Raw genomic sequence first — 21,351 nt, 5'->3', positions numbered from 1 at the left:
AGAGTCAAGAACCTATAATGCAGCAGCTATACCTACTTCTCACACACAAATGCATCGAGCCATTTCTTTTGGGGGGGGGGGCAGCTTATCACTCTGGACACCCCAAATGTGGCACATTTTCAAGCTAGGTCTCTTCACTGTCCCCCTCTCAAGTTTCATCCCATTCTATTTTCAGTTATTTTGCCCCCCAGACAGATGTCAACCTCTTGTCTAATTTTTTTTCCAGTTTCCACTGGGTTGGAAAGAGGGCAATATGGACTCCAGTGTATTGGCTGAACACTAGTTCCAGGGTCTGCTGGTTTGGCTGGCTGGGGTTCCCAAACCCCATCAGCAGAAGCCTTCTCTAGAACTGTTCGCTGTCACACTGTCTGCCCTGCTCCCTGCTCCCTCCCCCCCTCCCCCGGCTTGGTTGTAATGAAATTGAACATTGTACATGCTCAATTTCACTAAAACCGAGCATGTGCGAAGGGGGGTGGGAGAAGCAGGGTAGGCAGCACGGCAACAAACAGCACTGGACGAAGGTTTCTGCTGACAGGGCTTGGGGACCCCCGCCAGTCAAGGTATGTGGGGTTTTGGCGAGGGGGGGGGAGGGCATAAGGGAGGTGGGGCAAAAAGTGCCACCTCCCCACTTTGGGATCAGGGACCCCACCCCCAAATTGAGGTCTGGCTACATGCTTGATTAGCTCACAAAGGAAGAAACATAACACCAAAAATTAAGTAGCTTATCTTTACTTTATCCAAAAATGACCATGCTTCAGTATGAAACAAGTTTTACAAAATTTATAAGCAGCTAGGAATGTGGCATCCATGCTTCATTTATGTTCCCTTCCAGCCCTGTATTTTTGACTGAGAGCAATCTTAAAACAACCCAAGCAGCTTCCCTACTTGGGTGCTGCAGATGCCATTCAAGTAACTGCAGACAGGACAGCAAATCACAACTCAAAACATAGCCCCCCTCCCCCCATGTAAAAAAAATATATATTTTTGAAACCTTCCCTTTCACATACTCTTTCAGCAGTCTGTGCTACTTTCCAATGATAGAAATTGTTCCCACAGTGTACTAGAGTCCAAGAAGAAAAACTGTAGCTCCCATCAGTATACCCAGTCTACACTACCCCAGGAAGGACTTATGCTTTAAATCAGTCCTTGTGGATATAAGGATGAGAATATGAGGAATTAACTGAGCAGCAGTTCAAATATACAGACACAGCAGGCTCTGGCTCCATTTCACAGCATGTGCTTTTCCAGCTTGAGGCATTAGCTCTTGGCTGAAGGGCTTTCCCAGATGAGATGGTCTTTTGCTATGGCAGGAAACTCCTGTACTATTCTTGTTGTAGCGTTCATATCCAGGTTCAGCAGCGGAACTCACAACAGAGAGGAGGATACTGGGGGAGAAATAAATAAAAACAAAAAAACAAGAGTTAGTTTGAGGGGTATAAAGGTAACACACTATACCAGCAGAGTTCTGAACACAGGGCCGCCAAGAGACACGACGGGGCCTGGGGCAAGACTGCCCCTCCCACCTGTGCCACCGCCCCCCCCCCCCCCCCCCCCACTCCACACATACTTGTCCCACCCCCCAACATTCGGGCCACTCACTCCTGCGTGCCAGGACCAGAACAACTGCATTAACATGATATCCCAGGTCACCCGGGTTATCGTGTTAATGCAATCATCCAGGTCCCGGCCGGCATGCAGAAGCAGGAGAGAGACAGACCTGGAAGAAGCTTGTCAGTGCCGGGTCCCCCTTGGAGGTTGGGCCTGGGGAATATTGCCCCCACCCTCAACATCCCTACCTGAACCCCTGTAAAAAGCTAAGAGTCCAATTTACTGTATACAATAAAATCTCAACCCAATAAAGGAACTTAGGAAAAAAAATTTCAAATCAAAATTTTCTTCTAGCTACAGAGCAATACTGATGCTTAACCCTCCTTCCAACATGATGAGCATGAGAGAGAGAATTCGTGCCCTGGAAAGTCAGTCCACATGGCGCCTTATCAGTCAGGAGGATAATATGGAGCACTAGCAAATGCAGAAGTGGCCATAAGGAGCATCATTACTGAGGAAATTCTCAGCTTTCTTAGTAGGATCAATTTAAATTTATAAAGAATCTTTTTTTTTTGGGGGGGGGGGGGGGAGGAGGGGTAGCAGAGAGGCTACTGCTTGGTGTGAGGATGTGACAAGGCTGTTTGTGTGGCTGGGTAGGCGATGGAGAGAGACCTTAGGCTGTGGTTGCTGGGAGTGGGTAGACTAGGGGTTAAAACTGCAACTGCTGGGGGAAGGTGGACAATGAAGAAAGGTTACGGATGCATCTTTGGGGAGTAGGTGGGTGCATCACCCCACCACCCAACCTTAGCAGCTATAGCTTTTCCCCCCCATTGACAGCCTAAAGCCTCTCTCCACTGCCGGATATGCTGCAGGTGGGTGGGCGATGGGGAGAGCTGCAGCCTCTTATCCCTTCCTTCTTTGTGACTTTAGGGGCCTTTTTACTAACGTTTAGTGCACGCTAACACAATCGGCACGTGCTAAACGCTAATAAGCCCATTTTATACCTATGGGCTTATTAGCATTTACCATGCACTAATTCTGGTTAGCTCACGCTAGACTTTAGTAAAAAGAGCCCCATAATAAATAACTTACTGTGCATCACCTTGATCACATTAAAAATGAAATTTTTATTTATGCACATTTATAAATTGCACAGTCATTCCAAATCTGGCTCCCAGATCCTAAGAAACTTTGTCAAGCAAGCCCTGCCCTAAACCATCTCTTTGAGCCTTGAGAAATCCATCTCCACCCCTTCATCACAGTGACCCATTCTGCAGAAGTCATTTGTTCCTCATTTTAAGATGTCTGTTAAAATGTCTCCAGAGTTGGAAGTCATAGTGTATCTAAGAGGGACTGCCCCACAGCAATTGCTTCATCTTTACCTATTGTTTAGTGGGAACCATCATTCAGTCTAATAGACGTCTCAATTGTGCAACACCAAAGTAGTTTTTAAACTCCAGAGTGTCATTACTTCCAAATTCACTGGTCTCGGACTTTTCAGAGCTACCTAGGTGGCCTTCTATTCCATATAAACCTATTTAAATTATCTTTGAATCTATTTGAAAATAACAAGGGGGATTCCAATGGGTATTCACTAGAAGAAGTAATGGAATTTTGGTAAAATATCTCCATGTTATAACCGCTACTATTCTCCCCATCCACAAGGTTTATTCAGACCACTGCTACAGGTTCCTAGCCAGTGACAAAATAAAAGTGGGAGTACAGTGAAGCTCCAGATGCCCATTTAAGTAGGAAAAATCTTTTGATGAAGGTGCATATGCACTCCAGTATCATAATATTCAAGGCCTTTTAGTCACGTTAATCTTCAATCCTGAAACCCAACTAAACTCTCTCGGCTCTCAGCATAGATTTTCCAAGGTTTTAATCGCTAATAAAAAGGGAGACTATTACATCATCTGCAAATAAGGAAATGTTATACTCCTCCTTCCCAACAGTTATACCTGTTATGTTCAGGCACTTCCTCACTTTACATACAAGATGCACAATAAAGCAAATACTAGCGGGGAGAATGGGAAGCCTTGGCTTATTCCTCTCCTTAACTGGACTTCTTCAGAGATTAGCCCATTTACTCTAACATTGCCTGAACCTGCAGGCAGAAAAAAAAGTGTTAGCCCCCCTGTCCCATCTTTTTCTCCTCACCTTACAAGAGAAAAAGAGCCAACTGACTATCAAAGGCATTTTCAGCCTCCACTGACAGCAGCATCATTGGCATCTCTCTCCTTTAAGAAAGACTGATCAGGTTTAATAAATTTTCTAGTATCTACAGCCTGCCTCCCTGGAATAAAAGCTGAACAAATCAGGGTGCATAAGCAGTTGAAATCCACTGCAGCTTACTGGCCAAAACATTTGGCTAGAATTTTTCTATTAATAATAAAGGTATGGCTGGGTCCTTTCCCTCCTTAGGTATTACTATAATTACTCCCCTCCCTTTAAAATAAGTGAGCAGTTTATTTTGGTGTGGTGGGGGATGTCTACAATGGATTGGAAAATATTTTGTAAAAATTTGACTAGAAACCATCTATCCCAGGGGGCCTTCAACCTTAACAGTCTTCTACCTCCACCACTAAAAACCCTTCTAACAATGTTAGCAGCTGTACTTGATCCAAATAACTATCCAACTTATCTGCATTTGTGTAAAGCTCTTGATAAAACTGTGCAAACGTCATCATCAATAGCTTTAGGATCTCTGAGAAACTACCTTTTCCCCATTTCTGTAGTTTCTTCTTTAACTAGCCGTTGAGCCCGTTAAAACGGGCTACTATTGGAATGGGGGTTTTCCAAGACCCCCCCCCCCCCCCGAGGTCACCGCTGCCCCCTCCCCTCCCCCCCAAGGTCACCACTACCGGTACCCCCCCTCCCCCGGAGTCGTCGCCGCCGCCGCCACCCCTCCACCTGGCCCGGGCCCTCTGTTCGCTATTAATTCAACTTACATCGCCACAGCACGCAGATCAGCTGAGCTCCCGTCGGCCTGGCCTTCCTTCTCTGCCTGTGTCCCGCCCTTGTGTGACGTACCGTCGGCGAGAGCGGGACACAGGCAGGGAAGGAAGGCCGACCGGAGCTCAGCTGATCTGCATGCTGTGGCGATGTAAGTTGAATTAATAGCGAACAGAGGGCCCGGGCCGGGTGGAGGGGTGGCGACCTCGGGGGGGGGGGGGGCGCATTTTCCCTTTCTGTCCCGCCCTCGTCATCACGTATTGACGCGGGGGCGGGACAGAGAGGGAAGTCTCTACTGCGCATCTGCGAGTGAGTTCGGTCACTCGCCGTTTATATCTTTGATTTTTGGGCTAAAAATGTCCCCGCACTATTGCTTTATTCAAAAAAAACATCTTTGTTTAGCTAGCTGCCAAGTCACCCTCATTCCTGTAGCAGTTTACAGATTGTTTGATGTTTTTGACTGAAATGTTTCAGCCTTTTCTCTTTGCTGCCCATACTATTAACCTTCTCCATAAACGGTTCATACAATCCCAAACTGTTACATGGAGGGAGACTTCTTCGTTATCAGTAATGCTAAAGTACCTCCTACATCTCTACGGCCTTGCATCTCTCCCTGTCTAACAATATACAATCATTTACCTTCCATGCTGAACCCTTGCCTTTGCTTCCTCCAAGTCCAGGATAATAGATACTGGAGCACCCCGCTGAAACTATCCTAAGCCCAAATGGGACACCTTTTGACATTGGTGATTCAAGAAGGCACGTTAAGGTCTTATGATTTGCAGATGATATATCTGTTGGCAGATAAGGACCACCTGCAAATGCAGTTGACAAAGTATCAGGCTGGTAAAGACTTTTAGAATTCTCAACAGCAATAAAGGCAAAAAGTGATGTTGGAAAGTGTAGACCAATTCATATACCTGGGAAGTGCGAATCAAAAGAAAGTGCTTTCACAAGCCCGACTAAATGGAAGAGCAAGGGGAACAGAGGGAGAGTGAGATCCAACCCGTATGAATGTGATTACAGAGAATTCCATCTGGAGGAATCTGTTGTCACTTACTGTTAGCCCCGCAAGGATCAGAAGTGGAATAGTAGCTGTGCATTGGCCACATCCCCTTCCTTTGTCACTTTCAAGCTTAAATGTGAAATCTGAACCACATGGTTCAGATTTCACATTATCGGATGGCAAGAGAAGCTGCGGCCTGACACACAGCCTTTATATGCTTCTGATCAGTGCCAGGCTGGGGATTGGGGTGGAAGGAGTGTGTAGACTCCTGATGTAGGCCTTCTGGCCGAAACACATAAGTACATAAGTAATGCCATACTGGGAAAAGACCAAGGGTCCATCGAGCCCAGCATCCTGTCCACGACAGCGGCCAATCCAGGCCAAGGGCACCTGGCAAGCTTCCCAAACGTACAAACATTCTATACATGTTGTGTCGAGTCATTTTATTGGTTAATAAACTTTGCTTTATATTTACAACTTCTGTGGTCCAGTCTTTGGGAATCCTTGTTTTCATTCCCACTTCCTTTTGTTATTTGAGTTTCTCTGTAGGACATTTTGAGTTCTCCACGTCTGCAGATTCTCTTTTGGAAGGAGTGTGTGTGCATGTCCTAAAGGGGGGGGGGGGGGGAGAAGCAAAGAGTAGCGAGTCTTCCACTAATGCTGCCTGCTTTCCACAGCTATGTCCAAAACATGGCAGTCAGGCTTCAGGGGTTTGCTCAAGCCCTGCCTTGGAGATATTGAAAGGGAGAGAGTCATCTGTATCCACATACACACAAGTAAGTCTGCCTCATATACTTCGAGTGCATGGAACCACCTGTAATATGGCACTGTGCTCCTGGCCCTGTCCCTTTGCCCCTCGCCAGTTTCTACAACTTTGTGGCCTGGGACAAGGTGGGAAACGTCCCACCACAGCCTAGGCACCATGCTGTGCTGAGGTGCTTGCGGCAAGGTTTAAACCCTTGCACATCCTGCTACAGCCATACTGTACTAGAAACCTAGTGCATGCAAATTTCTCATGCATATTCATTGTTGCTATCAGGAAAAACAGATGGGGTCCACACACCTTCCACAATGAGAATCAAAAAGCAACAACACGAGTGGAAGAGGGAATGTACCAACTGACCATAATCATCAATATCTAGTTTGAATTTTCCCTTTCTTAATCTCTTGTCTAAAACTCTTACTACGTTTGTTTACTTCTTGGATAACCATATTAAAATTATCATCTTTCTGTAATGAATTGAGTTCTAATTTAAGTAGGTTTTTAATACCTTCTGTCTTCCTTTTAGCTGTCTCAATCAACAATGTCATCAAATCAAGTGAACATTTGTTTAGTATCTCACACCACTTATCCAAGAATGCCTGGTCATCCTGGAACATGGTGGGGCCTTTACCTTAGTCAACTGGAGTGGAGGAGTGGCCTAGTGGCTACAGCACCGGTCTTGCAATCCAGATGTGGCCGGTTCAAATCCCACTGCTGCTCCTTGTGATCTTGGGCAAGTCACTTAACCCTCCATTGCCTCAGGTACAAAAACTTAAGATTGTGAGCCCTCCTGGGACAGAGAACTATCCAGTGTACTTGAATGTAACTCACCTTGAGCTACTACTGAAAAAGGTGTGAGCAAAATGGAAATAAAAATAAAAACTGGTGCATTCCCTCTTCCACCCATGTTGTTGCTTTTTGCTATCAGGAAAACCCATCACAGGTTTGGAAACCTCCAACCTTGTATGTTATGAAAAATTCAGCTACTAAGGCCACCCCAGCTTTTGAAGGTAAACACTTTTTGGATCACCTAGAACAAAAAATATTTGAGGCAACCCCCAACTAAATATAGCAAGTGTGGAGCTCTCTTTTCCTTCAGCTACTCCATAATATGAAGTTTTCACTGAAGTGCTATAGGATAGAGACACCTGCTTTACTCTATGCACCCTCGTCACCATCTTGCAAACGGATTACTCACAAGATGGTAATTAAAGTGCAAGGGTTCATCCACAAGATGGGAAGGGATAATGGCCACCAAGAAGTAGTATGTAACTAAATGGTTCATACTTACCTATCTCCCAGAGTTATTGCCTCATCTTTTGGTCTTCCTCCTCGGCTCCTTTAAATCTATCCTCATTTTAAAATTTTCTAAGATTCAAAGAAAGTGATTTTAAGTGAAATTATCCAGAAGTAAAAAGTATCTTGAACAGCAGTTTTAGAAGAGAGTCTTTCTTAAACTGTGGTAAAAGTCTAGGAATTCATTCTGTACCTATTATCATATGCTAGCACGCCTAGGATGGGATACATCCATGCATGTATCAAAATGAAATATTCTCCTCTGCCAGGTTTACTGTTTGATCAAACAGTGGTATCGTCCTTAGAAAAACTGACCTGAACAGGCACCCAAACCAAAAAAGAAAAAACATAACACACAAAAGCCATTACATTTTGTTGGGGGGAAATAGCATGATCTTTGTACGCACAGAAGATGAGAAATAAGATAGTGTTACCTTCCAGTAAAGCAAAGTTGCTTACCTGTAACAGAGGTTCTATGCGAACAGGATAATGCAGACATGTTTGGCTTTCGTCTTCTGTCAGCCCAGTATGCTGAACAGCCCATTCTAGCTGGTTTATTTTTGTAACCAGTGTGATGCGCCATATCCATCCTGCCTTGGTGACCTCAGTACTCTATTCAGCCAGTCCATAACAAGATAAAAAGGAGGTAATTTTAGTGATAAAGAATTTCTCAGGTTTTTTTTTTTTTGAGGGGATGGTGGGTATAAAGGTGTGTCTGCATTATGCTGTTTTTCCACAGAGAACACCCATTACAGGTAAGCAACTCATTTTCTGTGAATAAGCAGAATAACGCAGCCTCACTTGGTGCCTCTTAAGCTGACAGTTGTCAGATGTGATAGGGAGAGATAACCTGGTTAAAGCAGAAGAGAGAGGAGGAAGTAATTAAGCAAAGATTCTGAAGTATAGCTTGTCCAAATTTACTGGCAGATCTTGCAGTGCTGTCAAGGCAGTAATGTCTCTTGAATCTGCAAGACGAAAACCAGGTTGTTGCCTTGCAAATGTCTAATAAGGGTATTCCTTGAAGGTGCGCTGTAGAAGTGCACATTGCTCTAAGATGATATGCCCTTATGGGAATAGGTACATCAAAGTTAACAGAACTCGATACAGTTTGCTATCTATGTAGAGAGATAGTGGAGGAGTGGCCTAGTGGTTAGGGTGGTGGACTTTGGTCCTGAGTTTGATTCCCACTTCAGGCACAGGCAGCTCCTTGTGACTCTGGGCAAGTCACTTAACCCTCCATTGCCCCATGTAAGCCGCATTGAGCCTGCCATGAGTGGGAAAGCGCGGGGTAAAAGGAAGATTTATCCTTGGAGACTGAATGGCCTAAGGATTGTGGCTGGAAAGAAAAGTTGTAAGAGCAAAGGATACCCTCTGTACTGTACAATATAAGAGTATGATGAGAGTCTAAAGTATGTAGAGGTTCTTTTGATGTATTAGTAAGTGACTTTGTAAAAAAAAGACAGGGAGAACAATATCTCAGTTTAGATTAAGAGGACTAGCTTGGTAAGAAAGAATTTTATGAATGGAGGATAATGAACTAAAGCCAGGCGCTCACTACTCCTCCTTGCTGAAGTGATAGCAACTAGAAAAAGTGTTTCCCAGGATAGAGGCTTAAAGGAAATGGTGGCCAGTGGTTCAAATGGGGAAGACCGAGAAAGCACCAAGCTGAGATCCCATTGCTGATGAGTGGCCTAATGGTTAGTACAGCAGGTTGTGGACCTAGGGAAGCGGATTTGATTCTCGCTGTAAGCCTGGTTCTCCAGGATCTCAACCTTAGATTGTGAGCCTATTAGGGACAAAAGAAGTACCTGCAAAAAAATAGCAGATGTAAACCGAACAGAAAGGCGGTATATAAAGTGTGGAATAAACAAACAATAGTCTGTTGTGTCACAGAAGGAAAATACAGTGCTCAAGCTTGAGTGACAGGAAGTTGTACCGTGAGAGATGAACCATATCCAATTTCACTGATGTTTTTTTTTCTTAGCGGGAGGGGGTAGCAGAGCAGGTGCTTGAACTAATGAGGGAATGGGGTAGAATGGCACCAGTTGATTGAAGAAGTAGACAGTGGGTTTGATCGCTTTTGTTATCGACTCTGAAAGCACAGCTTCTGCGCTTGGACTTTGAAAGTTGTTCCGGTTGAACATTCTTGCTTTTCAACAGTTTCACCTGCGATGGGGAACCTGTTGAAGCTGCTGTGTTGGTACTGACAGAGCCTGTGGGGAAAGGTGCATACTGATCACTCGTGGATGATGAACGCTCTGGTATCTGCAAAACACATTTCAGGTCAGCACAACTGGTTTGTCAGAAATGACTCAAGTGTTGCAAAAGTGAAGAAGCTGTCCTCTGAAGAGAGGGACAATGCATCTGAAAATCAGTGCAAAAGGAAAAAAAAAAAAAAAAAAAACAACAACAGGCTGAACAGAGCACAGATGTCACCAAGGTGGGAAGGATACAGTACATCATATCAGTTACCAAAATAGACCAGCTAGAGAGGGTTGTTTCACCTTACCAGGCTGAGGGATGATGAAAACCAAGTGGGCCTGCATTATCCTACATATTCACGGAGAAGTTTTTCTGAGAAGTTCTGAGAGAAGAGGACATTTCTCTGGTAAGTGAACACTATTTTGCTTTGTGCTTTGAGAACTTAAAGATTAGGGTTTAAAGGAGGAATTGTAGGTTAGTGATAGGCAAAATAAAAATATAAAAAAAGCAAATTTTATCAACTAATCTCCATAGTCTTTCCCCCTTAGTTTTAAATACTATGTACCACAGCATTAACAGACTCTAGCAGGCACTGCAGGATCTAGTTTAGTCTTCCCGCCTACCCTCCCCAACACCTGCCCACCCCTAGGACAACTCTTCATTTATAGTCAGTTATTGTAATTAGGGTAACAAACAAGGAGTGCTCTTGCAGAGTTTTAAATACATTTCATTACCATCTAAGAAGGAAACACTAAATAATTCGTACAATATACTATATAAACTAAAATAATTTTTTATATTAGGCTAATACCCTTAATACTGTAGCAAGTTTTAAATTATAGAAAAACTCAAAAACACTAAGATGGAGTCAGCAGTCTAGCAGCGAGAGGGGTGCTATCCAGTCTTTTGCACTGTCACATGTATGATTATCTCCCAGTTGGTGAAATGTCATGTGTGTGTGCCCGATGCAAAGAGCTCCTAGCTCTCAGAGAACGTGTCCGTTCTCTTGAGGCTAGAGTAGCAGCATTGGTGGAACTGAGGGAGACAGAGAGGTACATAGAGGAGACCTACAGGGATGTTGTAGAGAAGTCCCACCTCCAGCCATAGCCCCTGTGCTACCTTGGAGGAGGGAGGTCTCCTAGAAGTAGGAAGAACTCCTGTAGCCAGGACTTGCCCACCGGGGGATGTACTATCCTCGCGCACCGAGGATATGTCTCCAAGTGCTGCCCGGGAGGAAAGAGTTAGGACAGCTGTTATAGTTGGTGACTCGAAATGTTATCCGTTCCACGCGCAGAGCCCAAGAGACAGGCAGAACTCCAGAGTTTCAATGCGTGTATGAGACGATGGTGCAGGGAGGAGGGTTTTAGGTTTGTTAGGAACTGGGCAACATTCTGGGGAAGGGGGAGCCTATTCCGAAAGGATGGGCTCCACCTTAACCAGGGTGGGACCAGGCTGCTGGCATCGGCATTTAAAAAGGAGATAGAGAAGCTTTTAAACTAGAAACGGGGGGGGGGGGGGGGGGGGGAGGAAGGCCGACAGTCGCTCAAAAGCGCATGGTTCGGGATAAGGTATCTTCAAAGATATCACCAAAACAGGGAAGAGGGGGTATCCTGATAGTGAGGTTGTAAAAGAAACTGTAGTAGATCAGGTGTCCTTAAATAAAAATAAAAAGCAGACAAAAGATTGCAAATTAATACTCTTAAGTACTGAGCATGATGAAAATAGGAACAACAAATATAGCTTGAAATGTCTATATGCAAATGCCAGGATCCTAAGAAGTAAGATGGGAGAGAGAGAATATATTGCCCAAAATGAAAATTTAGATATAATAGGCATCTCTGAGACCTGGTGGAGGGAGGATAACCAGTGGAACACTATCATACCAGGGTACAAATTATATTGTAGTAAAAGGGTGGATCAAATTGGTGGAGGGGTAGCATTGTATATTGAGAGCCTTGAATCAAATAGATTGAAAATTCTGCAGGAAACAAAACACTTCTTGGAATCCCTGTGGATTTCATGTGTAAAGGGGAAAAGGACAGTGATAGGAGTGTACTACCGTCCACCTGGCCAGGATGAACAGACAGATGCAGAAATGTTAAAGGAAATTAGGGACACAAACAAACTGGGCACAATAATGGATGATTTCAATTACCCCAATATTGACTGGGTAAATGTAACATCGGGGCACACTAGGGAGGTAAAATTCCTTGATGAAATCAAGGACTGCTTAATGGAGCAGCTGGTACAGGAGCCGACGAGACAAGGAAAAATTCTAGACCTAGTCCTTAGTGGAGCGCATGACCTATGCGGGAGGTAATGACGCTGGGGCCGCTTGATAACAGTGATCATAATATGATCGGATTTGATATTAGCTTTGAAGTATGCATAGGAAATCAAATACGTTAGCGTTTAACTTTAAAAAAAGGAGACTATGACAAAATGAGAAGAACGGTGAAAAACAAACTTAAAGGAGCAGCTGCGAGGGCCAAAAACTTACATCAGGCGTGGATGCTGTTCAAAAACACCATCCTGGAAGCCCAGGCCAAATATATTCCGCGTATTAAAAAAGGAGGACGGAAGACCAAACGACAGCCAGCAAGGTTAAAAAGTGAGGTGAAGGAAGTTATTAGAGCTAAAATAAAATCCTTCAGAAAATGGAAGAAGGGACTGACTGAAAATAATAAGAAACAGCATACGGAATGTCAAGTCAAATGCAAAGCGCTGATAAGGAAGGCTAAGAGAGACTTCGAAAAAAAAGATTGCGTTGGAGGCCAAAACACATAGTAAAAACATTTTTAGGTATATTAAAAGCAGGAAGCCAGCCAAAAAAAAAAAAAAAAATCGGTTGGACCGCTAGATGACCAAGGAGTAAAAGGTCGGTTGGACCGCTAGATGATCGAGGAGTAAAAGGGGCAATCAGGGAAGACAAAGCCGTAGCGGAGAGATTAAATGAATTCTTTGCTTGGGTCTTCACAGAGGAAGATTTGGGTGGGATACCGGTGCCAAAAATGGTATTCGAAGCTGAGTTGAAGAAACTTAATGATGTAATGGGGCAGTTCTACAAACTGAAGAGTAGCAAATCTCCTGGACTGGAAAATGAACTTGTGAAGCTATTGTTAGTAATATGTAATTTATCCTTAAAATTGAGCGTGGTACTGGAAGATTGGAAGGTGGCCAATGTTACGCCGATTTTTTAAAAACGTTCCAGAGGAGAAGAGGAGATTACTACTACTACTACTTACTACTTAACATTTCTAAAGCGCTACTAGGGTTATGCAACGCTGTACAGTTTAACAAAGAAGGATAGTCCCTGCTCAAAGGAGCTTACAATCTAAAGGACGAAATGTAAAGTTGGGGCAGTCTAGATATCCTGAATGGAGGTATAATGGTTATGTGCCAAAGGCGACATTGAAGAGGTGGGCTTTGAGTAAGGATTTGAAGATGGGCAGCGAGGGGGCTTGGCGTATGGGCTCAGGAAGTTTATTCCATGCATAGGGTGAGGCGAGGCAGAAAGGGCGGAGTCTGGAGTTGGCGGTGGTGGAGAAGGGTACTGAGAGGAGGGATTTGTCCTGTGAGCGGAGGTTACGGGTAGGAGCGTAAGGGGAGATGAGGGTAGAGAGGTAATGAGGGGCTGCATATCGAGTGCATTTGTAGGTAAGTAGGAGAAGCTTGAACTGTATGCGGTACCTGATCGGAAGCCAGTGAAGTGACTTGAGGAGAGGGGTGATATGGGCATATCGGTCCTGACAGAAGATAAGACGTGCAGCAGAGTTCTGAACGGATTGAAGGTGGGATAGATGGCTAAGTGGGAGGCCAGTGAGGAGTAGGTTGCAGTAGTCAAGGGGAGAGGTAATGAGAGAGTGGATGAGTGTTTGGGTGGTATGCTCAGAGAGGAAAGGGCGAATTTTGCTGATGTTATAGAGAAAAACGACAGGTCTTGGCTATCTGCTGGATATGCGCGGAGGAGAGGGAGGAGTCGAAGATGACTCCGAGGTTGCGGGTAGATGAGACGGGGAGGATGAGGGTGTTATCAACAGAGATAGAGAGAGGAGGGAGAGGAGAAGTGGGTTTGGGTGGAAAGACAATAAGCTCGGTCTTAGCCATGTTCAGTTTCAGGTGGCGGTTGGACATCCAGGCAGCAATGTCAGAAAGGCAGGCCGATACTTTGGCCTGGGTTTGCGCAGATCCGGGAAACTATAGACCGGTGAGCCTGACGTCAGTGCCAGGCAAAATGGTAGAGACTATTATAAAGAACAAAATTACAGAGCATATTCAAAAGCATGGATTAATGAGTCAAAATAAACATGGATTTAGTGAAGGAAATCTTGCCTCACCAATCTACTACATTTCTTTGAAGGGGTGAACAAATGTGGATAAAGGTGAGCCGGTTGATATTGTGTATCTGGATTTTCAGAAGGCGTTTGACAAAGTACCTCATGAAAGACTCTAGAGGAAATTGGAGAGTCATGGGATAGGAGGTAGTGTTCTATTGTGGATTAAAAACTGGTTAAAAGATAGAAAACAGAGAGTAGGGTTAAATGGCCAGTATTCTCAATGGAGAAGGGTAGTTAGTGGAGTTCCCCAGGGGTCTGTGCTGGGACCGCTACTTTTTAACACATTTATAAATGAACTAGAGATGAGAGTAACTAGTGAGGTAATTAAATTTGCTGATGACACAAAGTTATTTAAAGTGGTTAAATCGCGGGAGGATTGTGAAAAATTACAAGAGGACCTTACGAGACAGAGTCTAAATGGCAGATGACGTTTAATGTGAGCAAGTGCAAAGTGATGCACGTGGGAAAGAGGAACCCGAATTATAGCTACATCATGCAAGGTTCCACGTTAGGAGTCAAAGACCAAGAAAGGGATCTAGGTGTCGTTGCTGATGATACGTTGAAACCTTCTGCTCAGTGTGCTGCTGCTAAGAAAGCAAATAGAATGTTAGGTATTATTAGGAAAGGAATGGAAAACAAAAATGAGGATGTTATAATGCCTTTGTATCGCACCATGGTGCGACTGCACCTCGAATATTGTGTTCAATTCTGATTGCCGCATCTCAAAAAAGATATAGTGGAATTAGAAAAGGTGCAGAGAAGGGCGACAAAAATGAAAAAGGGGATAGAACGACTTCCCTATGAGGAAAGGCTAAAGCGGGTAGGGCTCTTCAGCTTGGAGAAAAGGCGGCTGAGGGGATATGATAGAGGTCTATAAAATAATGAGTGGAGTTGAACGGGTAGATGTGAAGCGTCTGTTTACGCTTTCCAAAAATACTAGGACTAGGAGGCATGTGATGAAGCTACAATGTAGTAAATTTAAAAAGAATCGGAGAAAATGTTTCTTCACTCAACATGTAATTAAACTCTGGAATTCATTGCCAGAGAATGTGGTAAAGGCGGTTAGCTTAGCGAAGATTTAAAAAGGTTTGGACGGCTTCCTAAAGGAAATGTCCATAGACCATTATTAAATGGACTTGGGGAACATCCACTATTTCTGGGATAAGCAGTATAGAATGTTTTGTACTTTTTTGGGATCTTGCCAGGTGTTTGTGACCTAGATTGGAAACAGGATACTGGGCTTGATGGACCTTTGGTCTTTCCCAGTATGGCAATACTTATGTACTAAATGTTTTTCCTGTGAAACTATAATTTAATGTTTCTTTCCTTAATCTAAGTTAGGTAGAACACATGACTCAGAAGATACTTGATGTGGTTGCTGTTCTGTAGCCATTGTTAGTGTATTCATAAGAAATCAAAGGGGGCTACACACACAAAAAATGTTCCATATAAAACTAAAAAAGGAGCCTACACGTAATGCATATAAGTGATCGGAGGGGAAAAACCTGTCAATACTGAAGTCCCCCCCCCCCCCCCCCCCCGACATATGCTGAAAATTTTGTAAGAGAAAAATTTTATGGACACACACTGATCTCATAAGCTGCCTTTCCCTTTGGAAAAACAAGCTAATTCCCTATCAACCTCTATACTTCAAACTCAGCCAAATACTACATCTCTTATTTTTTTGTTAATAAAGTAGGTATAGTACAAACACCCCAGAGTCCATTCTTTGTTTTAAGTGGGAAGAAAGCGACCGACACCCCTGAATTTAGGTTATTAGGTCTACAGAAGCTGTAGGCTAGCACTCATCCCCTCCCAGGTAAAGTGCACCCTGAACAGTGCTTACTGGAAAAGGGAAGAGGGTGGCACATCGTCTGACAGGAGACTCATGAGATGTGTGTGAGCAACTGCCACTTAAAAAAAAAACCCAGGACATCCTGATCACGGAAATATTTCTAAAAACAGGAAAAAATTTAAATTAAAAAGAAAATCATACTCCACAAATAATTTATGAGACATGAAAATGACCTTCCACCCCACCCACACAAAATCATAAGGAATCCAAAAGAAGGTCTGCAGGACAGAACACAGGAAGCTGGAATAATGGTGACAGATAGAATCCCACCATTTGTTTTCCCCAAGACTTCCTTCTTGCCTTTTTCACTGAAGCAAAAGCCCCTCCCTCCCCCATCCCTTGAACATATTGTACTGGAAATGGTTGCTTAAGATGGGGAATCCCTCATCCACAATTTATCATATGTTTCTGTGGAATTGGCCATCTACCCCTCCTCTCACCCTGGAACAGTGGTTCTCAACCTTTTTTCTGTTGTGACACACCTGCAAACCCTATTCGTGTGTGCGACACCCCGAATTCTATGATATGAATTGGCAGAAGAACAGAGTTCAAAAGGGGTGGGAGCATTTTCAGGACATTTTCTTCTTCTCCGCAGCCAGTGGTGGCAATACTTATGGTCACAAGGATGGAACAAGATCCCATAAATTTATTTGGCCAGGTTTGCAGCAGTGATGGCAGCCATAGGGTAGGGAGCAAGAGCCCACATTTCTGGGCCAGGCTGGCAGTATTGGAGGAAGCAGGATGCAGCATTTCCAGCCCAGGTTGATGGAAGCACAAGTAGGTTTAGGATTCAGTGGCGCTGATTGCAGGTAGAAATGAGTGGTAAGCAGACCTGAAACGGTTCTAGCTTGGGATGGCGGCAACAATGATCACTGGCTGTGTGTGTGGTGGGGGGGGACATAGAAATATAGGCCTTCAAGTTAAGGTTTTGGGAAATCTCCTCTGGCTCAGTCAGGGCAAATGTCTATAAACTGATCCGAGAGCTCAATCGGCCAGAGACTACTACAGGTCTACACGCTCAGGAATTCAGAACAAGAAAATTCACTCGGCTGCACAGTCTGTCATAAGCACAGAAATACTGGCGAGTTCCAGGGCTGTACCACTTCTACTATAATAAAACGCACCTCCAACGTTCTGAAGCTGACTCCGTGGCTTCAGTGAAGGGTTCATAATGGTGTCACATCTCTCTATGTCCCGCCCTCGCGTCAAAACGAGGAATCTGGTGTGGGCCACAGGGCCAGTCAGAGGGGGCAGGAGATTTTTCCATTCTAATTTGTTTCATATTCTGCTTTTCTTTACAGCATTAAGTTCCCAGGACAATGATGACTTTGAACTCACTTTTTAGCTTCATTTTTCTATAGTCACACTCCTAGCCCTTAAAGATTTAAAGGGGAAGGGAAACAGGTCTTGATATACCACCTTTCAGTGGTATTTTGCAACTAAATTCAAAGCGGTTTACATATATACAGGTACTCATTTTGTACCTGGGGCAATGGAGGGTTAAGTGACTTGCCCTCAGTCACAAGGAGCTGCAGTGGGAATCAAACCCAGTTCCCCAGGATCAAAGTCCGCTGCACTAACCACTAGGTGAGTGAGTAGGGTGATTTCAAAATCAACAACTGCTGACATAGTGATTCATGCAGTTTGTTACATCACATCCATGTCCCCAACAATAGCATGTACCACCCATGGTCAGCTCTTGGTCTTGTGCTCAGATTTTTTTGTTTTGTTTTGAGCAGGGGAGGGGAGAGGAGAAATGGGAAGAGGAATAACATCTGCTCATTTGGGCATCCAGCTCAAACCTGTCCCAAGCTATGAATTTGCATAAATCTTCAAAGGTTTGGGCTACCTTCTGGAGACCTGCAATTATGGAACCTAAATTTGGCCACTAGATGTCAATCTTTGCACATGTACCTCTTTACTCTCCCCCAGGAGCTATAAGCACTGCCTCTGCAACACCCCCAGCTCTGATCAACCCAGGGAATAAAGAGTTGACCAAAACCCCAAGTCTCCACGTGGCAGTGCAGAAAGGCCGCAAACTGCTGCTCTGCTCCTCCGTAAAATAGCCAACTGGTTAGAGCAATGGGTTGAGAACCAGAGAAGTTAATGTTCAAATCCTTCTGCAGCTACTTGTCACTGAACCCTCCATTGTCTTTAGGTACAAACAGATAAGGTATAAACATCTTGACCAACCTAACATCAACACTACAAAATCAGCCTGAACTGAACAATAAGAAAAGTAGCACATTTTAAACTCATCCAAAACTGACCATGAGTTTGTCTGAGATACATGAGCAAGGGCAGTAAAGTACTGAACTTGAGCTGCCACCTACTGGCAAACTGACATCCTTGCAAGCATTCAAAGACTAAAACATCCACTGCTCAAAAAAGGTCACTGAAGCACGGCTTACACTTGCAGGCACACAGCTGCCACAAGGCTGCCCAAATATGATTAACTGCTGGTCTACAGCAGTTTGGCATGATCATTTATAAACTCACATGCCTTCTACTCCATATAATGTGACTTCCAAATTACACAACCCTTGCTGTCTTTTTTTATCACACCAAACCACCACCAATCCTCCCTTTGCTCTAGACTGTGGCAGAGTACATCCATGTCAAGGTTCACAAGGTTATTTTTTAAGTTCTACACCAAAGAACCTCTTTCCTTCCTCCATTTTCACCCCATCTCTCTTTCTTCATTTACTAAGATCAGAGGAGGAAACTGATCTGTATCTGGTTTTAAAAAAGGTTTGGGCGACTTCATGGAGGAAAAGTCAAGAGACTGCTACTGAAATAGACATGGGGAAGCCACTTCTTGTCCCTGGGATCAGTAGCATCAATCTTGCTACTATATGGGATTCAAGTACTTGTGACCTGGCCACTGCTGAAAACAGGATACTGGGCTTGATGGACTGTTGGTCGAACCCAGTATGTCTATTCTTATGAACCTCTCCTCCTCCAAACTCTTACTCTGATCCCATTCCCACCCAACAACTCAGCTCTATCTCCCCTATCATATTACACCATTCCTCAAACTTCACTGGTCCTACCTTCCCTTCCAACTATCATGTCACCTTCCTCCTCCCTTTTACATCCAAGCTACTTGAATGTGCTCTTCACTGTTACTCATCTCAAAGTTATTCTTGATCCACTCCAATGACCTTACCTCCTCCAGATACAACCACCCCAGTAACAGTGCTGCACTACTCTGACCTTCCTTACCCTAAAGGATTCTCCTTTTTTTCCTGAGGAAAAGCACAAAAATAGCATCCTGAAAGACCTATTTATGCCTACACATTTCTGATTCACATTTCCTCCGGTTCCTTTGTACTTGCACTGCAATCAGAAGCAAGGCTTTAATCCGACACCATCAGCTACTACGCGGAATTTTTTTTTTCCCAAAGGTCCTGCTCCTGGAATCACGTACCAGAGCTCTAACCAGCAACCTGCTCTGAAGCCAGCTAGTGTGACTTTTCCCCCACCCAAGAAGGCTGTGTGAACACTGCCTTTACGGCATCTCCAGCAAACAAACCCAGAACCTTTTGCAAAAACACAGACACTATGTCACACGCACTCTGCAGCTCTCACACACACATTCGTGGATCGGGTGACCGAGCTCCCCTCCCCACGATCCACCATCCCTACCGCTATCTTCCATTCTTCTCCTTGTCCGCGATCCTGCACCACTCCTTCAACCTTCCCACTCCCCCAACTCATTACCTGCGGTCGCCCACCAACAATCCCACAGCATTTCTTCTCCGGTATCCAGCCCCCTATGACACTGACATCACTGCACTGCACTCACTGAGGTACCCCCTCCTTGTCCTAATCTTGTTGCCGGAAACAGGAAGCTGCGTCAAGCGGGAATCCCGCAGGGATGGACGGAGGAAAGGAGATTTAGGTACCTCCAAGGAGGTTTAATAGGCAGGAGTGGAAGTGGAAGTCCACTGTAAACAAGGAAGCCAATTTGGTTAATCTCTGTTTCCACTCCCGGCGCAGCCGTCATTGTCATTCACTCAAATCAAAGCAAGCAAACCTATAAGCTGCTGCATCCACGTGTCAGTTGAGTGGAGTGGAACGGGTAGACATGATGAATCGCTTGTTTACTCTTTCCAAAAATACTAGGACTAGGGGGCACGCAATGAAGCTACAAACTAGTACATTTAAAACAAATGGGAGAAACGTTTTCTTCACTCAACCTGTAATTAAACTCTGGAATTCCTTGCCAGAGAATGTGGTAAAGGCGGTTAGCTTAGCGGGTTTTAAAAAAGGTTTGGATGGCTTCTTAAAGGAAAAGTCCATAGACCATTATTAAGATGGACTTGGGGAAAATCCACTGCTTATTTCTAGGATAAGCAGCATAAAATGTATTGTACTTTTTGGGGATCTGATTGCCCACTGTTGGAAACAGGATGCTGGGCTTGATGGACCTTCGGTCTGTCCCAGTATGGCAATACTTATGTACTTTATTGATGGTTCATCTGTAACAAATCTAAAGCTGTTTCAGTTGGATAGGCAGTGCCTTAAAAGGTGGAAGAAAAAAGAAATAACAATTGAATATCAGTAAAACAGCTTCAAAAATTACTGTAGCTGGTAGGAAACAGCAATTATAAACTCTGTAGTTTGTGCTCATTTTTCTTCACTGTTCTATGCAATACAGAAGGCCAGATTTCAGTGAGGATATCCTGTTTCCTGATGGGTTCATCAGCAGTCAGGAGTCAGCAGTCCAGCAGCGAGAGGGGTGCTATCCAGTCTTTTGCATTGAGTGTCACATGTATGGTTATCTCCCAGTTGGTAAGCGGTTATATCATGTGTGTGCCCGATGCAAAGAGCTAGCTCTCAGAGAATGGGACCATTCTCTTGAGGCTAGAGTAGCAGACTTTGTGGAGCTGAGGGAGACAGAGAGGTACATAGAGAAGACCTACAGATATGTTGTAAAGAAGTCCCACCTCCAGTCTGGTAGCCCCTGTGCTGCCTTGGAGGAGGGAGGTCTCCTAGAAGGACAGCATCACCCTGGTGAAGTAGGAAGTACTCCTGTAGCCAGGAACTGCCCACCAGGGGATGCACTATCCTTTCGCACCGAGGATATGTCTCCAAGTTCTGCATAGGAGGGAAGGGTTAGGACAGCTGTTGTGGTTGGTGATTCAATCATTAGGTATATACATAGCTGGGTGGTTGGTGGATGTGAGGATCACCTGGTGACTTGCCTGCCTGGTGCGATGGTGATGGACCTCACACGTCACCTAGACAGGATCTTAGATAGTTCTGGGGAAGAGCTGGCTGTCTTGGTACATGTGGGTACCAATGACATAGGAAAATGTGGGAGAGAGGTTCTGGAAGCCAAATTTAGGCTCTTAGGTAGAAAGCTGAAGTCCAGATCCTCCAG

General features: G+C 44.4%; 1 long non-coding RNA gene across 1 annotated transcript; it reads right to left on the bottom strand.

Annotated features, from left to right (window-relative positions):
* Nucleotides 1-727: 727 nt before the first annotated feature.
* LOC115481034 lies at nucleotides 728-19,878 on the bottom strand. Its single transcript, XR_003943874.1, has 3 exons — nucleotides 19,686-19,878; nucleotides 7,564-7,640; nucleotides 728-1,385 (listed from the first exon to the last, which is right to left on the bottom strand). It is a non-coding gene; the product is annotated as an uncharacterized LOC115481034 (long non-coding RNA).
* Nucleotides 19,879-21,351: the final 1,473 nt, after the last annotated feature.

The sequence above is a fragment of the Microcaecilia unicolor genome, chromosome 11 (assembly GCF_901765095.1).
Source record: "Microcaecilia unicolor chromosome 11, aMicUni1.1, whole genome shotgun sequence".
Classification (NCBI taxonomy): domain Eukaryota; kingdom Metazoa; phylum Chordata; class Amphibia; order Gymnophiona; family Siphonopidae; genus Microcaecilia; species Microcaecilia unicolor.
The sequence above is the reverse complement of the archived record's forward strand: the minus strand, read 5'-3'. Positions and strand labels throughout refer to the sequence as shown.